The sequence below is a fragment of the Colletes latitarsis genome, chromosome 5 (assembly GCF_051014445.1).
Source record: "Colletes latitarsis isolate SP2378_abdomen chromosome 5, iyColLati1, whole genome shotgun sequence".
Lineage (NCBI taxonomy): Eukaryota > Metazoa > Arthropoda > Insecta > Hymenoptera > Colletidae > Colletes > Colletes latitarsis.
Genome location: NC_135138.1, coordinates 32,695,760 through 32,715,080, shown reverse-complemented (window position 1 = coordinate 32,715,080; position 19,321 = coordinate 32,695,760). Strand labels below are relative to the sequence as shown.

Here is a 19,321-nt window from a genome sequence, read left to right as displayed (position 1 = left end):
CTCGTGAGAGTCGAGAGAGAAAGGCTCGTATTTGTCTTCTCGCTCTTAACGACTATAATCCGACCTCCCGTCTACGGCGTACGACTTGGACTCTCGAGCCGAGATTCTCGACTGCCCAGGCATTTTTACTTTCCGACCTATGTAGGCGCACGTAAGCAAAGTACCCATAATGGAAAAAAATTTTGTAAAATTTATTTTACGGAAATACACGTTTTAAGACCCCCTGATCATATTTTAATTATTGAAAAAAAAGCATCTCTGTGAGCACTTGGTCAAATTCATTCGTTACTGCCCTGACGTTGCCGTGAACCAAAAAAAGATGGACGATGAAGTTGTGCGCGAAGGAAGGAGCGGGAAAACTGCCGGAAATAAGAAGAACATGGCGCGAATATGACGTACAAAGAAGCAGAATACTGCATTAAATGCATATAACTTTTCTGTCAACTGCAAAAGAAACAAAAATATTAATTTTCGAGTAAATCTTTGAAAACAGCAGATTAACGTATGTTACGATTATTTTTATTACGATGACTGCTTTTATAAGCATTTCGTATTCTTTATAGAATAGAATACAAACAATATATCATTTACACAATAAAATTATATGTACTAATATGAAAGTACTGTTTTTTATTAATAGATTACTTAAAATATTTTTTCGAAAGATATTATCATTAGATAGATATAATTATTTTCCTTTTATATTTTTGCCTGACCGCTATTATAAATTAAATTTATTTAAATATTCATTTTCGTTGATGTAGGAATTTATTATAATATAAGGAAATGTTTATGACATATCCAAAGTATACGTTGAGTCATATAAACGCTGCATTGCAATTCTGTGATGTCACTCCTTATAACGTCACGCGATAGGAAAACGGAATTCTTCTGCCAGTCTACAGCAGTCTAAAAAAAAAAATTCACGTTAATAACAATCATTTTGTTATAATGCTTCTATAAACTATTTCTTTTAACTGTGGATCTATTCATTAAGAGCAAGCGTCTCTGATGCGGCAAAATTGTTATCGAATTATGAATCATGGGATTTATCCAATTCTTAGTAACATGTATATATTTGTTTGTACATTAATCATTTTCTGGAAATTTTACATTTCGATTAAGAAATATTCGTTTGAACGCATTTTTATGGAAATACTTTGTAGTCAATGTTCGTTTTAATTTCCGCATTCGTACGTTGATCTATCATACTGTCCTCGTGATTTCACACGGCTGCTTACAAAGAGAAACTTCATGGACGAGTGTTCGCAAACATCTCACGTGTCAGAACATGTTTGGCTGAACGGATAATCCTTGAGCACTCACTTATTCTTTCCCTTTTACGGAATGCCAAAAAATTTAGTACATATTTGTACCTTATCGTCGCAAAATGAAAATAAGAAAATTAAGAACTTCATTGGTCTGCTTAATACGTCGATAGTAGTATTACACCCGACGACACCTTTATTAATATTTCATAGTACAATTACGGCAGGCAAACTTCTTAACTGGTAAAACGAAGAAGTTAAAGTTAAAAGGCGCAGTTACGAGAGTTGTTAAGGAAAACGATTAGTGAAGGTCGTCAAAGTTAATGAAATCAGATTAATGAGTAATTCTTTAAGCAATGAAGTATGAAAACTTTCACGGTTTTATCTTCGCGTCCACGGATAGTATACAAATTGCAGTTAACATTTTCTTATAATAGGCAACAAGAACTAAATTAACACGACTGCTAATTTTTCCTACATTATAAAACACAAAGATTTTGCAGTCCACGACTTTAATATTGAACTTATACTTTTGACTTTAAATTGTTTGAAAAATTCTTTCGTAGCATTTTCGCGTTTAAAAAATTATAAACGTTCTATATCGAGCAACCATTCGATTGTTCGCTCGGTTTCCAAAGTTGGCTCTCGAATTGCCGCAGTCACGTAACCGAGAAAATTCATCGACAGGGAGTTCCGTCAAATCCTCGCGTGTCGAAGCATTTCATCCTCGTAGAAGGCCCCTGTACGTTAGCTTTCGAGGTTTTCGTGCTTTCAATGGGAGGATGTTCGATCTGGAGACTGCGCAAAGGTCTTGGTGGTTCGACATTGGGGATAGAAACCTCGGACGGAGGAAATCTGGGGGAACTTTCGTAGAGACGCTTTTGCAGGATGAACGCTCGGTGATGGTTACTCTCACAGTCACGCGCACTGGGGTCATTTCCCCGCTCCTTTCTGCACACCCACGCATACGACTAATATACATTTTCTCCGTCTTTTTCCGTTGTTTCCCCTCGGTGTTACATTTGCACGCTGCACACTCCCTGCTCTTCCGTCCAATGTATTCCATAACTCCAGTGCTCGCATCGTCTCCTGTGCTTGCATGGTTGCGTACAAGTTATGAGTTTTCTCCTCCCTAGAAATCCTTCGGAAAAATTACCAACGCTCGAAATTCCCATCGCTTCTTGATGGTGCTTTTCGCGCGTCTGAAACTTCATCGACTACGCGATACTCAAAATAACATTTCGCCTGCTTTTCCTGTTCCCTCTATGACGCTTCACGCTATCAACTTTCAAGACGACATTGTCACCCTTTGATCTTCTCCTTCGGCGTGTTCCATACACTCGACATCGTTTCCCATTTGTCATCAAAGTAAACGCGCGCTATATCTCCCTCTAAAAGTCTCGTCTCTTTTTTATTCCGGCACGTACGCTGTCATAACCGTCACGGGGCCCCACGTGTCCTCGTAAGAATGACGTAAGCGCTCCTTGGACCTTTCCGTGCTTTATGGCTCCGAGTTCACCATTTTCGTCGCCGCCGGACAAGGTCCTCGCGAACCATGCACGAACGAGGGTTTGCCCTTCCATTCTGTCGGCGTTGCTCGCTCGTAGGAGGTATCATCGCGCTCCAGAGATTCCCTTATCCCCTGTGCTTCTTTCTCCCGATATCGGTGCGTTTCTCCCGCGTGACTGCGCGCGCGTCTCGCCGCGCTTTCGAGAGGGTGCTGCGCGGTCGACGGGCGTCGACCGGTAGTCGAATTCGTAACTTCCTCCAGGCAGGTACGCTCGCTCCTCCGCGCAACTACCACGACACTCTTTCCTCCGCGATCCTTTAAAAGCTCCGGTAGTACTGTCGGTCGAGGGTGGGGGGTGTGCACCCCGTTTTCTTCACGGCGGAGCTTTCAGTGTTGCTTCTCGGTACATGAGTTCGCGTTAACGATCGAGGAAGCGCGGTACTGCGAGTGTCGCAGCGCCGTGTGGACTCTGCTGCAGTCAGTGATCGTGGAGGGTGCTGAGAGCAAAGAGGTGAGAGAAAAGGGATGATCGTAGGTGCGCGCGCGAAAGAGCATCTTACGGCTCCTCGCGAAGAGAGCGTTTCCTGGGGAAGGAACCGAGGGCCGTGTAGGGACGACGCAGGGACTCGTCGACGGGGTGACTCAGGTATGTTTGAAGAACACTGCTTTTGAGCAACCAGCTGGCGAAGCTTCGATCGTCGATTGGTCGTGTCGATCTTTTCCCGGCCGTCTCCTTTCGTCGCTCGAGTTTTTTCCCCTACGCTGCCTCGCTGCCCACGGTTCCTACCCTTCCCGTGCACCCTTTTGTTAACAGAAAGGTTGGTGTTACATCGGCCGACGCGTACCCGGTGCACTTCTACTTGTTTTTAGCGGTTTGTTTTCTTACGAACATTTCCACCGCCGCACACACACACGGTTCCAACGAACGCCGGCTGAATAAATACGACTTTGCGTTTAAACGTTCCGGGTTGACTTTAGCGTTTCGCAAATGGTGCTAAAGTGGATTTTGAATATTTCTTTTGTCCTGTCGCACGAACACCGCGGTATGTTACGTACGAGTGGCTCGTTCGAGGGGCTTGTTTTTAATTGTTTACTTTCGGTTTTTATTCCCCGCAGCCAGGCACGCTTTCCCTTAAATTTTCAAGGGGCAACTTTCTACCTCCGGTTGCCGTTAAGGCACGCTAAATCAAATCGTTCGTGTCGATAATTTTAACGTGATATATGAGCCCCGTGATATACTGCAAATGGATTTTCGTCGAGGTATTTCAGTTGGTATTATCAGAACGTTACGTACCTTGAAAACTTGGCAATTGTTGAAGTTTCGTTTGCGACGCCACTCACAGGTGGTTCCTTATTCTTTCCCTTTTTTCTTTATTACAAATTTCTTTTTCTACGCTTTCTCGAGCAGAAAGAAACTTCTGGCGTTTCAAAATTATGCGTAGACAGCGTTATTTCTATGGAAATGTAATAATTTTGTTTTCACCGAATAACTTGACTTTGCAGTATTTTAGATCTCATTTAAATCAAGCTTATGCTTAAACTGCGACAGTTAATTAAATATTGTTCGCTTTCTACACGGAACAAGTACTCGAGAGAGAAATGCATGAAACAAACGATCACATTTTTTAAAGTTTTATTCGCTCCGAAAGGAAACGTTTAACGAATCTTCAACTACGTTAATTATTCCAGAATACTCCATTTTCACCTCTAATTCTATTTCTGTGTTAATGCAATGTGTCTGATGGTTTATCTTTTTCTTTCCTTTAATTCAATATACAGTTGAATATACAAATTACAGACATAATTTTAATGTAACACATGGTAAATACAACGTTTAGAATTCGTGATCTCATGCCTCAATTGCTTGCGGAATATATCTAGTCTCTATTTATTTAAAAAATACAAGGTATAAAGAGAATAGCTTCAATATAGAGAAAGTATGTAAGTACCTTCGAAATTGCGTCCAATTTTGTTTAGTTTTTTTTAAATTTCAAACTTCGCATTAAACTCCCGCCTGTTTGTACTGATCTGCATTGTGTTCTCTCTTGAAACGCACAAACAATTATGATGTTTTACTTGACAACATGATAGATAATAGATTTCGTAAAAATGGAAAACCGAAACCATCAAAATATTTGTAGAAATCACTATCACGCTTTTATAATTGAATTAAAATAAAATGAAAAGAAAACTTTAGCTTTTAATTTATTTCAAACCGAAGCAATTTATTTCCTACTTATGTATGCAATTATTTATGTTTTTCGTGACAAATTTATTGGCAATAACAGGTTCCATTTAGTTGCCACATTTTGCGTACTTCAGAGACGTTTAATTGCCACTGCAGTGCGCAAGAACTACTCGCTATAGAAGCAAAAAGGGGTTGAGAATTTTTTGCGTAAAAACTTTCACTGCAATCAAAATGACATTTCGATTTCACATGATAACATTTAATTGATTACCCGTGACAAAAAGAGACGCAACTGATATGAAATTGATGATTGAAAGTGCATAAAACCCAGTATAAGATTTTAATTAATAAATATAAATGTAAAACAACGAGTAAGTAAAAGCACAAAATAGAAATGAAATGAAATGAATGAGAATATTTTTTAAAATCTTTTTCATAAAGATTAAATTAACGTAATGGCAAAATTTAGAAAATATTTCATAAAATGAAACATCCAATGACAGGGTAAAATATTCTTCAAGTGACAATTTTAATTAGGTATAATTAAATGTGAAAATATATGAAATCTTTGAATAAATAATTTGATTATACACGTAGAGTGCCAGTAAATTGTTGGTATTATGGTTTCTAGATCGAATGAAACCTGCAGTGCACATGTTAAGTAGAAAAAATAAATCGATGGTTAACTAATTGTCAACTAACAATTTCATTTTCATTTCCTTCGTATTATTTCAAAAAATATCATAAAAAGGACAAAAGTACTTCATTTGTTGGCGCCAGCAGATCACAATCTAACGTAATATCAGTTTTGAAACATTTACACGAGTCCCCAAATTGCTTATACATGTACTTGTACATGGGAACATATTGTGCACGCATGTGCACATAAGTAAATACGCGTAGGTACAAATGCCAACCAGAAAGTCTGCTCTGCTTTTAGTCCAGGAAAATCGCAAACCGCAGCTCTCATTATTCCATTTGCCGCCAGAAAGTTATTTGTACCCTCAAAATTAGAACTGCAGTGGGAAATAAAATTCATTTCTTTTTTGCTATCACCGCGGATAATAATTGTGAAATTTTCTTCCTAAAATGCCTGGTAAAACAAACACGAGAACTATTTATTAATATTTCTTTATAATTTATCGTCTCGCGATTTACGCGACAAGAAAACGACAAAAAGTGATCGAAGGATTGAAACGCTTCTTTCGCAATTTGATTTAACGTGTAATACGCGGTATTTCCATTCACGGATATAGAATTCCGGGGCAAAGAGAATTATCCAAATCTTGTGAATTCAAAGGGAGATTTGTGCATATCAAATTCTCCTCTTCTTAAGAACTTCTCGGTAGTTCCGTCCTATCGTCTAATCAACGGTATTATTTATAGACGTAAAATCAGCGTATAAATCGCCTTGAGAAATTTGCACGGTATACATCGCGAGCACTTTGATCAGCAATAACATGACTGTAACGAATTCTCAAAGCTATGATATCGTAATTGATTTTATGAATGAATGCTTCCTATATTGAACGTAGAAACCACCAGTTAACGATTGTTATCCTTGGGTGTCGTAGGTATTACTTTTCCCCCATCCATTACAGAAGTCCAGCATTCTGGGTAATGTCTCCGTTGAATGCAGGTTTATAACGGACCTTCGGACAACATTGCTGTCTTCATCAGGGTGCCCGTAGAATTACTTTCTTCGGGTCTTTGCGCGATCACGAAAAGTACACTCAATCAGTTAATGAACTGCAGCAACAATATCAAAGTTCGTTAACAATCTCGAACGATTAGGGCACTGGTCTATACAACTGACATAATAAAATTGAAATTCCAACTAGCTGTGTATTCATTAATGGATTCTCAATACTCAATATCGCATACCAGATCGTTTATATCTCGTAATCTTTCGCAAAAATGTGGACGAAATATTTTAAGTTTGATTTCGAATGTAACAGCATTTTTATTCTTTCGTAGTCGAATAAAAGGTTTAAATATTAAACCGAAAATCAGAATTTTCTTTTAAGCATTGCCAGAGACGTCTTGCTTCTAATATTAAAGAATAATGAATGAGTTGAAGAAACTGTAAATTGCTTTTTCCGATGTATCGATACTTGAAAATATTCTGAAATTCACGGAAAAATTGCCACGTTCTCGCTCTCGTCACGTTCGCTGACGGTTGTTTACTTTTAAATGCATAGCACTGTCTATATTCATGGCGATGTTACTTAAAATTGATCGAGCTAATGATTCGAATAATTTAAAGAGCGGAAAGATCGCGCGTTGTATTTGATATTATTTCTGCATGTTAACAACGGGGCGCGTGGAACGCGACAAAATGCAAATTAAAATGTACAAAGGTGTATACAAGGAAATCGTTTCGTCAAGAATGGTAGAAATTCGTCTACCCTCCATTTTGATTTGCTTTGGTCACTATAGTATCTACGAGGTTAAGTCTAACCATATCGCGTGAAACTAATTTAAGTTTACCGAGCGCGAAGTTGTATGTTCCAGCGGGCCCAGCGACACAATGCACACGTTCCCCGTTCCCACACAATTTATGTTTCATTTCTAATTGCTTATTGTAGTTTCTTAACTGTTGATAATACGGCAAGAACCAGTTAACCCTTTGAATTGTAACATGGTGACGTAATTATTCATAGATTAATTACTTCTAGTTGCTATTTCTTGTACAATAGAACACACGTACACAGAAAATCCAAATTAATGCTTGAGATTTGTAAAAGCAACGTAAGAACCTAGAAAGTACGAGTATCTCATCGTTTCTAATAAACGTTTCGATGTTAGTTCAAAATAAATATTTGATTACGTATCTACAAAAATTTTAACCAAATAGTTGATTTCTATTTCTAATAATTCAAACTAGACTAATCAACACTGTGGCTTGTACTTTTCTCGCCATTACTTCGTGAGAGAAAGAAACTTGAAAATATGAAAATTACTCTCTGACCACGTTTGCATTAATCCAAGTTAATATTTAATTAATTTTTCATCCCTGGAACCTAATTCTTCGCGCTGCTAATCTCCGCGAATATCGGGGTTAATTACTTCTAGTCCGTTACTTTATGAGCAACAGATTGCATAGAATTAAAATATTGCTCTATTCTTATACCTTGGAATATAATAAAAAAAACGCAGAGTAAGATTCGTTGTACTATAGATTTCCGATTTTACAGATATTAATGCGAGCACTCAAGAGTCCATTTCAGAAAATTATTTATTTCTCGTCTTGGTTTCTTTCTATATTTCTCGGGTCTGCTGTGCCTCAAGTAACGCTGGATTTTATAGCAGGAGAAAAGCTAGAAAGTGGTAGGAAAAAAATCTTTGTATGCGATAAATGTTGCGGTAGCTGTGAAATATGCTGAGCATTATTCTAGGTGGTGGAAGTATTCACCCTACAACCTTCCACGTGAACAATTTTCCACGCTGCGATACTTAAAGCGAACATCATTCTATGGGTCTGCACATTCTACGACGTGTTTAACATGTACATATACACCCTGCGACATACTTTGCATATCGCAGGTCTTTTAATATTCACGGTACCTATAGTTCTAATTTAGTCCACTCTACATTTATTACGAGCATACATGCAGGGTGAATAACTACAATATTTTGTTCGTACATCTTCTCGCAAATACAGAGTCATGCACAGAAAGTACAACAAAATATTTTTCTCGTTACTAAAATTAATTAAATAAAAGCAAATATTGAAGAACAATGTTATATCGCTGTACGTATGAATATTTTTAAGAAGGGTTGGGTAAATTGTTAGCTATTGAAAATATGTTTACTATTTTTTATAACGATTTTTTTAAATAAGACAAAACATCAAAAACGTCTCTACTGTTGTTTTGTTTCTCTTCTTGTGCCGTCGTTTTTTCATCGATATCGTGCATATCGTACAACGCATTATAGAACCAATTTTTGCTTCTGAATATTCAAACATTACACAACAGATCCCTTTTAGTTAAAGGCTATCACGTTTCAGAATAAACATTTAACGGGAAAATTTGTTCTCAATATTAAATAAATTTTATCTAAAGCACGCTGCTATGTGCTACCAAATTTTCAATATTAAATTACGTAATTCTATCACATTAAATTAATTGTATTAACGAATACTAATACTGTTAATGGATATGACTAATAAAGACCACGTCAAGAGAATTAACAGAAGATTACTTGACGAAAACGAGAGCTGGACATTTAGAGTAGATTATACTATCACTAATCAGACCCACCAGCCAACTAATTTCTTTAATAACATTCCCTTTTCTCTGACTTATTTTATCATAAAAATACAGTAATAATAAATTGATTAGCATACAAAATAAAACACCCGATTGACAGTACGTTATGATAGTTCAGTTTCTAAGGAGTACGATCTAACTGAGAAGGAAAGGCGATTGGTGATATTTTTATACACTACAACAGATCACAATAATACAGAAACGTATATAAGTAATATACTAGACACGATGTGACCATTTCACCAAAGTATCTTCAATTTGTCGAATATACCTGATAAATGATATACAATAGAATCTCCATTATCCAAATGTTCAACCATTTCATCGTTCTTCCGTTTCAGTGTTTTATCACGCGATCAGAGAATGTTTACAACAAACAAAACTTCTACAAATTTTGTCTAATACAGATAACATTTTATTTGGTTGCTCTTTACGTTCCAATGGAAAGTATGGGCACATAATTTGCTGAAATATTAGCTACGAAGCAGACTACTAGACTTTAAACGTGTACTCTATCAAATGACACCTGTGCTGTGCACCTTATGTGACATAAAGCTTTAATGTTCTACGTAATAAAATTACAGAGTTTAATACCAGTCTGACATAAAATTAAAAATCCGAGTACAGCACGTACAATTCAGTTTTATTTCGTCTTTGAAAAATTAAATGAAATTTGTAGAAAGCCCCAATTCTACTAAAAAAATGTCTTAATGCTCTCTGTCACGCTGAGGGGAGGATTACATCAGCTATGGAATAATTGTACCGTGGTCTACGGGAGTGATTTGTACACTAAAATTATCAAATAATATAATATTAAGAAATCTATCTTTTTTCGTGGCTATTCCTTAACAAAATTAAATAGTGTACGAATAGTGTGAATGTCACCTATTTTTAAAGTTAGACTAGAATCCACCCTTGATAGGAATAATAGAGGTTCGACTGTATTCAGTGAACACGCTTTTAATGTAAGTACCCCTACGCTTTCTATCGATGCCAGGAGGTTATAGAGGCAGTCAATTACCCCTGTAAGATGGATTGGATTCGAAATACTGAAACTTCCGTTGCGCGGGCGTTCCATTCGCCTCTAAGCAAATCGAGCAGAATGAGGGTATTTTAATGTATGTATCCAGGAATTTTTGAACCCCTGCCGCCCTTTTTTCCCCCCCGTGCACGAAACGCTATCCGCCTACGTTCTCGCAGTTGAATTTCAATTTATTAAAATGCCAGATCCCTCTTGAGCAGGGCTGGGTGATCCTTTTTAACGTCGCCGCTTCGCTTTCTTCTTTATATCGCTTTCCGGAAGCTGGCACGAAACGCCGCGCGCCGCGGCCACGCCGGCTCGAATGTCTGAATATAAACAGCGACGCTTTACAATTCATGACCCATGAACAGAACCACGACTGTTCTCTGTTTCTTCGTCGTCTTACCAGTGGAACATTGAGCCGCCCTGATCTCTCTCTCTTCTCGCCGTGAAAAAGACTACATACGCGATTATTCTCGACGATGGTCTCGTGATTTGTAAGGCCCCTTTAAGAGTTTTCTATGGGAGTCGTTAGCAGCAAATTGAAATCTGTAGAGTTCTTTGAACTCCTTGATACACAGCGCTTCCGCTAGAACGTTTCTTCTAACGGTCTATACCAATCCCGTAATTGTCAGAGTCCCCAGCGACATTTATAACCGAAATTTTATTAACGTCGTGGCGAACAGTCAATTTAAAAATTGAAAATTTGCGATCATTTGCTCCCACGGAATTAATGAATAATCTTTCTATACTTTCCGCGATACATTTCTGATGAAAAAGTTCGGGATGTTTCATTGCGCGGAATCGTGCTCGTTAACTTCCGCGGAACTCGCAGTTGTTGTTACATTGTTTGGAGAAAGTCCTCCAAGCTGGCCCATTCAGAAAAGTTTTTCGTTTCTTTGCTTTCGCATAGAACTCCGTACGTGCAGGAGCATGATTATCAGCGCCGAGAAAGTTAGCCCTTCAGGAATCAACCTCGAACTCGAGAACCTTTCGACGACCAAACGAGCTACTTGAATGCAGACGACCTTTGCCGAACTCTATATCGACGAATATGTACGGACAAACTTCGGTGCAGAGACCTGATTTTTCGAACGTTTCGATGGATATTCCCCCCCCCCCCCCCCTCAATGTTCCGCAACTGCCCCTACTCGGTACATTCTTTAACAAAATACGAACATCAAAATCTTTACTTGACCATCAGTTTACTTTCTTTTTTTTTTTTGTTTAATAGTTTATTGAAAGTCCAGTTTCTCTAAAAAATGAGAGTACGAGAGTATGAGAGAGTGATGGAATCCATATGAATACTATTTCTTTGTTCTGTTTGACTGCTTCGGCATGGGTTTCTATTATATATAACATGTTGTCATCCGCGTGTGACCGGTTTTTTATTCGATGTCAGTTTACTTTGTTCGTCTTCCGGAAGACAGTTTTTAATTTTATAACTCTAATTTTCTAAATAAGCCAGTGTACAACGGTTGATAAAATTCCCACTGTTGGAATTGCAGGAATGTTTCTTCTTCGACGAAGATTGTTCCTGAAACACGACACCTTGCCAATTCCTTGGCTAATGCTCTGTCATCCTGTATTACTTATAGAGTAACAAAAACGAAGTTGCCACGGGAATAAAAATAGTAAGACGGATGATTGCGTTTCTGTACGAGCTATGCTATTCGTCTCCGACGTTCTCTGCACATCTTGCAATAAAATTGTCACAGCCGCGACAGTGAAATAACGACTTAAGAAAAATTCAATGCAAACAGCAATAAAGCACATTCGATGGTACGAACCCATTCTACAGGATTTCGCGGAACGAATAAACTCCAGTTTTTCCCAAGCAAATTCCTTTCTACTTGGTCCAACATTCGATTTGTAATGATAAGCTTTCATTTATAAAGTTCTTACGTTTCTGCACAATGTCTTTGTTTTGACAAGCGCATGGAAATGTATTGTTTTATTAAGGTTATCGATTCGATGATATATTATACTGTTAAATTATGTTTTTAAAGTTTGGCTTTTCGTGGCGGAATAAAATTTTTAAACAAGTTTTCACGGAAGAAAGTTTACTCGGGTCGTTTACCTGTCTTACGTGGATCTCGATAAATTTTCGGCCTTTCCTCTCTCGCAGAAATTCCCTATGTGGGGACACACATGATTATAAATGGTAGGGACGCCGACCCTCGGGAGTTGACCTCAACGCCTGCCGGCTCGCTTACAGAATCTTTCGACGACCAAAAATATCACCTGAATACAAAGGCCATCTCGAAAATATGAATCCATAGGAATGTTACGTTTATAAATGGCGAATTTCGTAAGTTCTTTACTTTGAAACAATACGAATAAATTTTGCTCGTATTTCGACAGTCGACATTATTTCAATAATTCATATTTTCTTTATCAGATCACTGAGTCTTTAACTATTTAACGAATTATTAAATGTCTCATGTTATAAAGGTTTAGAGAATTTTATATTCGTAAAATCGTGATTTGTACTTACTTTACAGATACTGATATATGCGTGAACAAATAAATTGTATTCCGGGAAGAGAAATAGACCTTTCATGCGAGTCGTATTGGGTCAGACCTTATAGTCGGGCTTTCGTAAGGCGAAATTACTCGACGCTGTCGACATTCTACTTACTCGTAGTAGATACCACATTCCTCTTAATCCGGGACCGTTTTCTTCATTCTTCTTGAAACGTATTGCGTACAGATAATACTTTATATTACTTAATGATTTCAAAAGTGCTAAATGTATAATCTATTTGCCATGGAAGATGCAACAATTTTCAACTACAATACACAGAGTTTAAGGAAATGATGTGTATTTGTACTATTCCCAAATAATTAAAAATATTTTAATAACACCATACGAGAGAGAAATGAATACGCGAATTTTACAAGTCCCACTTTACATTCTCCGACTCTGAAATCACAGTGATGTTCATTTAACGATATTGTAGAGCGTCTTTAAAATATTGGAGAGACACGTCGTAGCTCAGCTGCACGAAACGATCGACCACGAGGTAAAAGTCTGGCACCGTGCCATTCTCCCGATATTTTTCATTAAACGAACAAAAAGAGAGCAAACAAAAGGAAGACGCAAAGTATTCGGCCAAGTTGAAGCAAAATGGCGTAAAAACGGATATTTGTCAATTAAATAACCCTGAAAGAAATATCACGGTTCCGAGTGAATCGTTCGATCGTCCCATTTCTTTTGCACCGATCTAAACCTCGGATTATAACCACTCGAATATTACCGACTGCAATACAAGTTTATACTATAATTAATTTAAAATAATTTTTGAAAGATCATCGTCACTGATTACCAGTTATCGTCGAGATATTTCAACTCGAGAACGATTTGTTTTCTTTCAACATTCTTGTTTTTGTTGTCCTTTGTGGTATAAATATTTCACTGGCAGTAATGCAGTAATGTTCAGAAAAGGTTGAAAAATTGGGATTAAGCCGCGTTTAGTCTTTGCAACAGTTCATAAAAGAATGGTAAGAGGTGGCAGTGAATGGCCTCTCACCAGGGAAAGGATGGGTGCTTTCAGCTTCCTTTAGCAAAAATCAATTTCGCTGATGCTACTTATAATCCGATTAATTAAAAGCTAGTCGAGAGGGATATAACGCGAGGTCCCTGAAACGTGAAATACGAAATATCATATGGCATATTATGAAATAAAATAGATAGATAACTTTTACAGGCTTCGGAAACGCGGCGCGTTCTAATGGATGTAAAATCCACCCGTCGTTAAAACTTTTCCGTACGCTATAAAGTTTTAAAGTATAATACAGGAAAATTACGTTATAATTGCGTGCTTCTAACAGGTTTAAATGGGCACATAATTTACGCAAAATCAATAGGTAAACTTTAGACTGTGCCCATTTTGGAACATGTAGTACCGCGATGACGTATAACAGGTCAGCGTTTCTACACTGTGAATTTTCCTAAAAATTACGTAATATTTTCTAAATAATTTATTCATCGAATTCACTGATTTCCAAATTACCTTGGAAATATTTTTTGGAATACAATGGTTTTTCCAAACCATTCAAATGGCATACCGAATTAAAGTATACACTGGTTTGACGTAGTATGCGTTTTAAGAGTACTAAGATGAAATTATGCGCGAAATATGAAACTACTATGAAAGATAAATACGTGGCTAATGGAATATGAAGTAAGGGGCACGAGAAAATTATTGTGCAAATAGGGAAAGAGAATTTAATTTGACTGAAAACATGTTAGAGTGCAAGGGATAAACTATTTTATTCGCAGCTTGCGCCTTTGCTTTTAAAAATAATTTCGAAAGAACCACAGAACCTAATATTAATACATCGTTTTTAGATTCTTCAAACTTTCGTCATGCATAAATTTATTTTAGCAATATCTGCCTCTGCAGTCTAGCCATGCAGCAATCATGTACCAATTACTTCATAAATATGCATCTTGTAATGAAATTAGATCATAATTTCATACTTTAATCACTAGAATGCGTGCATTTCCTAAAGCTAATTAAAATTTCAATTTTCCTCTACGAAGCAAAGGAATGTTTCTCTAAATATGCTGCTACCTAAACGAAAGCTTTCAGCTTCGTTAAAATTGTTCCTTGCTCTTCGTTTCATTTTCACATCATTTAATACGAACATAGTTTTGTGCACGATTATCTTCCTGCCAGAATTTTACCGGATGAGATTTCCTTCATTCCAAAGTCTGCAGCTTTAATTAAAAACATTTTCTCAAATTTGTTATATCTTCAGATACTACCATAAATATTGTTGGCATTCGCTGTCATTAAAAAATATTCACACTATGTTTATATACTCACTACATTGCGTTGAAATACGACGAAATACGCAGAAGCTTATAAAATTGCCTGATAATTTTGAAACCATTGTGTTTAATTTTTAATTAACTTACTGTTACATTATTCAAACAGCTACAAAATATATAATTCTTTAGCGTATGCATTGTTTTCGATTTCCGTCTATAATTAACGTTGATCGTACATTTTACTTGTACAATTCCCAATTTAATTTTCGTGCCCTTTCGAATATTCATCAGCAGTTTCCTGCTTTAACGTCGAACCCATTAGTTCTCTCGCGTAGCTTATTTACTTTCTCGAAAAGCGTCCGAGTTTTGCTAAAATAAACAAAGTAAACGTTTCGATGAGGTAAAAAGTCAAAGTCTTAGACGGAATACGATTGCGTTTAATTAAAACCATTGAATCTTTCCTGGTGGCCTTTATTTGCGTATATTTCATTTATGAGTTTCGTTACCAGTTATTTGTAGCATGCTAGAACAGGAATATTAGGAGTGTGACATAATTTAATTATCGATTTAGCGCCTGGATTCTTTCTTCGCTGTTAAGTACCAAACCGCCGTTTTCATGTCGCTAATGAGGCAGTCAATCGTTATCCGTCATGACTTCATTAAACCGCCTTTGTTTGCCAATTCATTCCCAACAGATTTTGCGAATCAGTGGAACGATTTGCACGCTACTTTATTATTCCTGCATTTCCCTTTCATTATTTCTGCTTAACGAAGCTTTCTGCTCGCGGTTCTGTTCAAGCAGTCATCGACTGCTGCTCTTGACATCTCATTGCATCCTAATTATTATTGTAAGCTTCAATTGATCTTTCCCAACGCTTTTAACCGATATAAATACCACGCAATTTTGTTGCAATTTTATGAATCTTCGATTACGTAAATCTATCTTCTGATCTGTAATTTAGAAATAAAATTACTGAGTCGTAATATATGTACTATTAAAAATAAACACATTTTAATCATACAATTTCCTTGGCTGAATATTACAAGCTTTTTTATTCCAGACTGAAACCCTAATGGTCGTCTAAAAATTAAATAAAATATAATTGTTCCGTAAACACTTATTTGTTAACAATAGAACAAAACCACCAGCTCCTCGATGAAAATAAATTTAATTTCTGTGTCTCATAAAAACCGTAAAAATAAATGAATGCTTTCAGTAAATTAAAATAATCTGTGTGAATTCGAGGGAAACGATACATTTTCTCGTCGAAACGTCCCTCTAGTGGACGATGGCCTTGTTTCGGTAACCGTAATGAGTAATGGAAAAACCAATTGCAATTAAACTCGAATGACGTGATTTGCAGTGATACCGTTTGCACGATTACTTGTTCCTTAACCGCACGCTTCGAGAGTGAGCAGCTCTGCTTGCACTTGCCGCAGTTCCGCTTCATCGTTGCTTCATTATCCGCACTTAACGAAGCTTTTCTGCAAAACACCGCGATCGATTCGAACCAGTTTCTCGTGAAAAAATAGACCATCGTGCAGCTGGGAGAATATGTTCCCTCGTTCCCAATTTAAACCTCTGCATCGTCTAAAAGAAACTGTCTATTTGATACTCCCTACAGCGCAACGAACAAGCAACAATTAAATAAATATTTTCAACGTATTTTGGATAACGTTTTCCCTTAATAGAAGTACTTGCAACGAGTTTTGTTTAACGAAAAGAGGTTACTGTGAAATTCTGAAAATATTTTATTATCTTACAGAGCACGTTACTATGGGAATCTTTATTTTTATATCGCTAGAATCGAGATAGAGGAATTAGAACTTGAGAGAACATGAAAATAGACATAAATCGATTTCGTGGGAATGAAATTATTGAAAATATTGGAAAGAATAACGCGATAAAGTGCATCCATTAATGTTTCACGTTCGTGGAGCCCCGAGGATAAAATGATAAAACGCAACACTTGGTACGTTCGTTTTAAAAATTCGGGAATAAACGCTGGCGGACTGTTCGCGAATGGACGCATCGGGGAACAGTTGATTTCTCTTTGTGAACCTTGCCAATTTCAAACTTCCGAGGGTCCCTCGCTAAAAAGAAGTTTGGGAAATGCCGTTTTAAACTACGCGACGAGAGCGAAGAAGGCGCGTTTGCATCTCAAACGGACCAGATTAAGAAGTTGAATCATTCCCATGATGCATTACACTACAGAAGCTTCTTACTGTGTGGCCAAATGTTCCTTCCAAAGTGAGTTGCACGAAACTCGTATAGAATCTCGAAAAGAGCTCGGCTCGAAAAAAACTTTTCACGCACTTCTGACGAATTCTAACAATGGATCGTTTTGGAGCATAGAAACTCATTTTTAATGTATTCCATTTTATTTGTATTACCTTTCGAACGACAAGATCAAGATATTTTTATAAATTGCTTATAAAATATTATAATAATATTAAAGAGTGAATATTGACTTTAATTAATTCTAATATAGATTTTGAATAAAATTATTAATTTTACCGAAATGTACTAATTGCCACTGGTTACAATTACATTAGTAAAACGAATTCTAGATGCAACTATCTGTTTCACTTCATACAACCGATAGTATTTTTCACGAGCGTAGCACAACAATGAAATCATGTTAACGATTTAGTCACCTGTTGAGCCCTATTTCTAGCACCACCGCCCCGAATATGATAACAGTTTTATTAATGGAACGCGTGTTTCAGCGTCTATTTCATGCTGAAAAGTGCTGAAAGCTCCAATCCTTCAATTTTTCCCTCCAATCGAACATTTTTGAATAGGAGAATTATTTTAGAAAAAGGATAAAACTGAGCTTTGAAGAACTAAATATTTTTAAGAGAAAGGATTCTAAAATAAAGCACGAATGGTCACCGTAGATACAGGTAACTTAATCCAAGGATTCAATTACGTTTTAGAGTTATCAGAGTTTATCGATAGTGATCAACGATCGTACGATACGAATAATATTCCGCAAGAAGACTCGCGCGACGTAGGAGCCTCTCGATAGCTTCTTACGAGAACTCCACAATCAAGTTTCGCAACTGTGTCTTTACTTCGACTCCTCTAACTCGAAAGAGTCACTTGGCTATCAGACATCCACTCGAGAAGTAGAAACTAAAGTCACATGCTGCGACACGAACCCGTGCAGTCAATCCGGAAGTTCCGTTGCAAGTGCCACGATATTCCGATAAAACCGCAACGAGCACTTGCACCACCTGAACAGGCGCCCAACGTTACTGAACATATTCACAAAGCCACGCCTACCAACGCTACTTCAAAAGTTTTCTCGCGTTCAAATAATTTCGAAACGTAATTGCAAGCGTTTCATATCTATTCATATCTGTGCGAATGAAACTCGTTCGCGGACGGCCGAGAAGCAAAACAGTCGCGCAGAATTATTCGAAAAAACTGGTGCGAAGCTCTAAATTTTTTTTAAGCGACGACGTAAAACATTCTTAAAGGAAAGAGTTAAATCTCCCACGCATAGACATTTTATTTTTATAAATTAAACTATCGAGAACGCTGTGCTTCACGAGACGTTTCGTATTTAATATTTGTATTGGGTAGCTCGATGTTGAAGTGCTTCGTGTGGAAATTATATTCCTTACGCTAGATCACGCAACACTGGTGGATGCGGTTACGGATATCAGGTTGGCAATGCGATTTAGAAACATATTTCATTCAGTTCGTGTTAGATTTGCATTACAGATTTTGCTTGTTCGTTCTGCTAGATCGTATCAGTTTCAAACAAATTGTAACCAGTTCTGTTAACAATAAGAACTGATACGATGAAGTAAAGTACAACGTCCTAAAAAATAAAATTAATAAACTTCTTGTGCACTAATCGATTAAATGCCATGAATTGTACGCGAAATAAAGTATAAATATGTCAGGGATAACTGAAACGCAATAAGAAAAATACTAATGAATAACAATGTGGATGCAAAGGGGAGAAAATTACTTATAATTGAGGAAAGAGAATATCGGAACGAAATTCCATTTAAGTATCCTTGGGTTAATTAAATATTCATGTTATAAAGCGTTTATATCCGTCGCCGATAAATTTAGGAAACTCGCCTGCATTATTGAAGAAACACGTACAGATTTAACTAGACCATTTCCCATTGATACGTTTAATTCTTTTATATCGATGCAATTGAAACGAAGATTAACAGAGAGCCAGTTAAATGGTTCCCTCTCTGTAATGCTGGAAAAAGTCTGCCTCCGCGAAATCGAATACTATACCAGCAAAACG

At 37.1% G+C, this 19,321-nt stretch overlaps 1 protein-coding gene across 4 annotated transcripts in view; it reads left to right on the top strand.

Moving 5' to 3' along the window:
* The first annotated feature begins 2,977 nt into the window (after positions 1 to 2,977).
* Positions 2,978 to 19,321, top strand: part of Stg-1 (stargazin related protein STG-1) — a 48,742-nt gene continuing 32,398 nt past the window's right edge. For 2 of the 4 annotated variants that reach the window (XM_076765048.1, XM_076765051.1), the window contains exon 1: positions 2,978 to 3,424. The gene's annotated coding sequence lies outside the window, so the exon portion shown is untranslated. The remainder of the gene's footprint in view (positions 3,425 to 19,321) is intronic. The other 2 variants (XM_076765049.1, XM_076765050.1) reach the window with 2 other exon arrangements.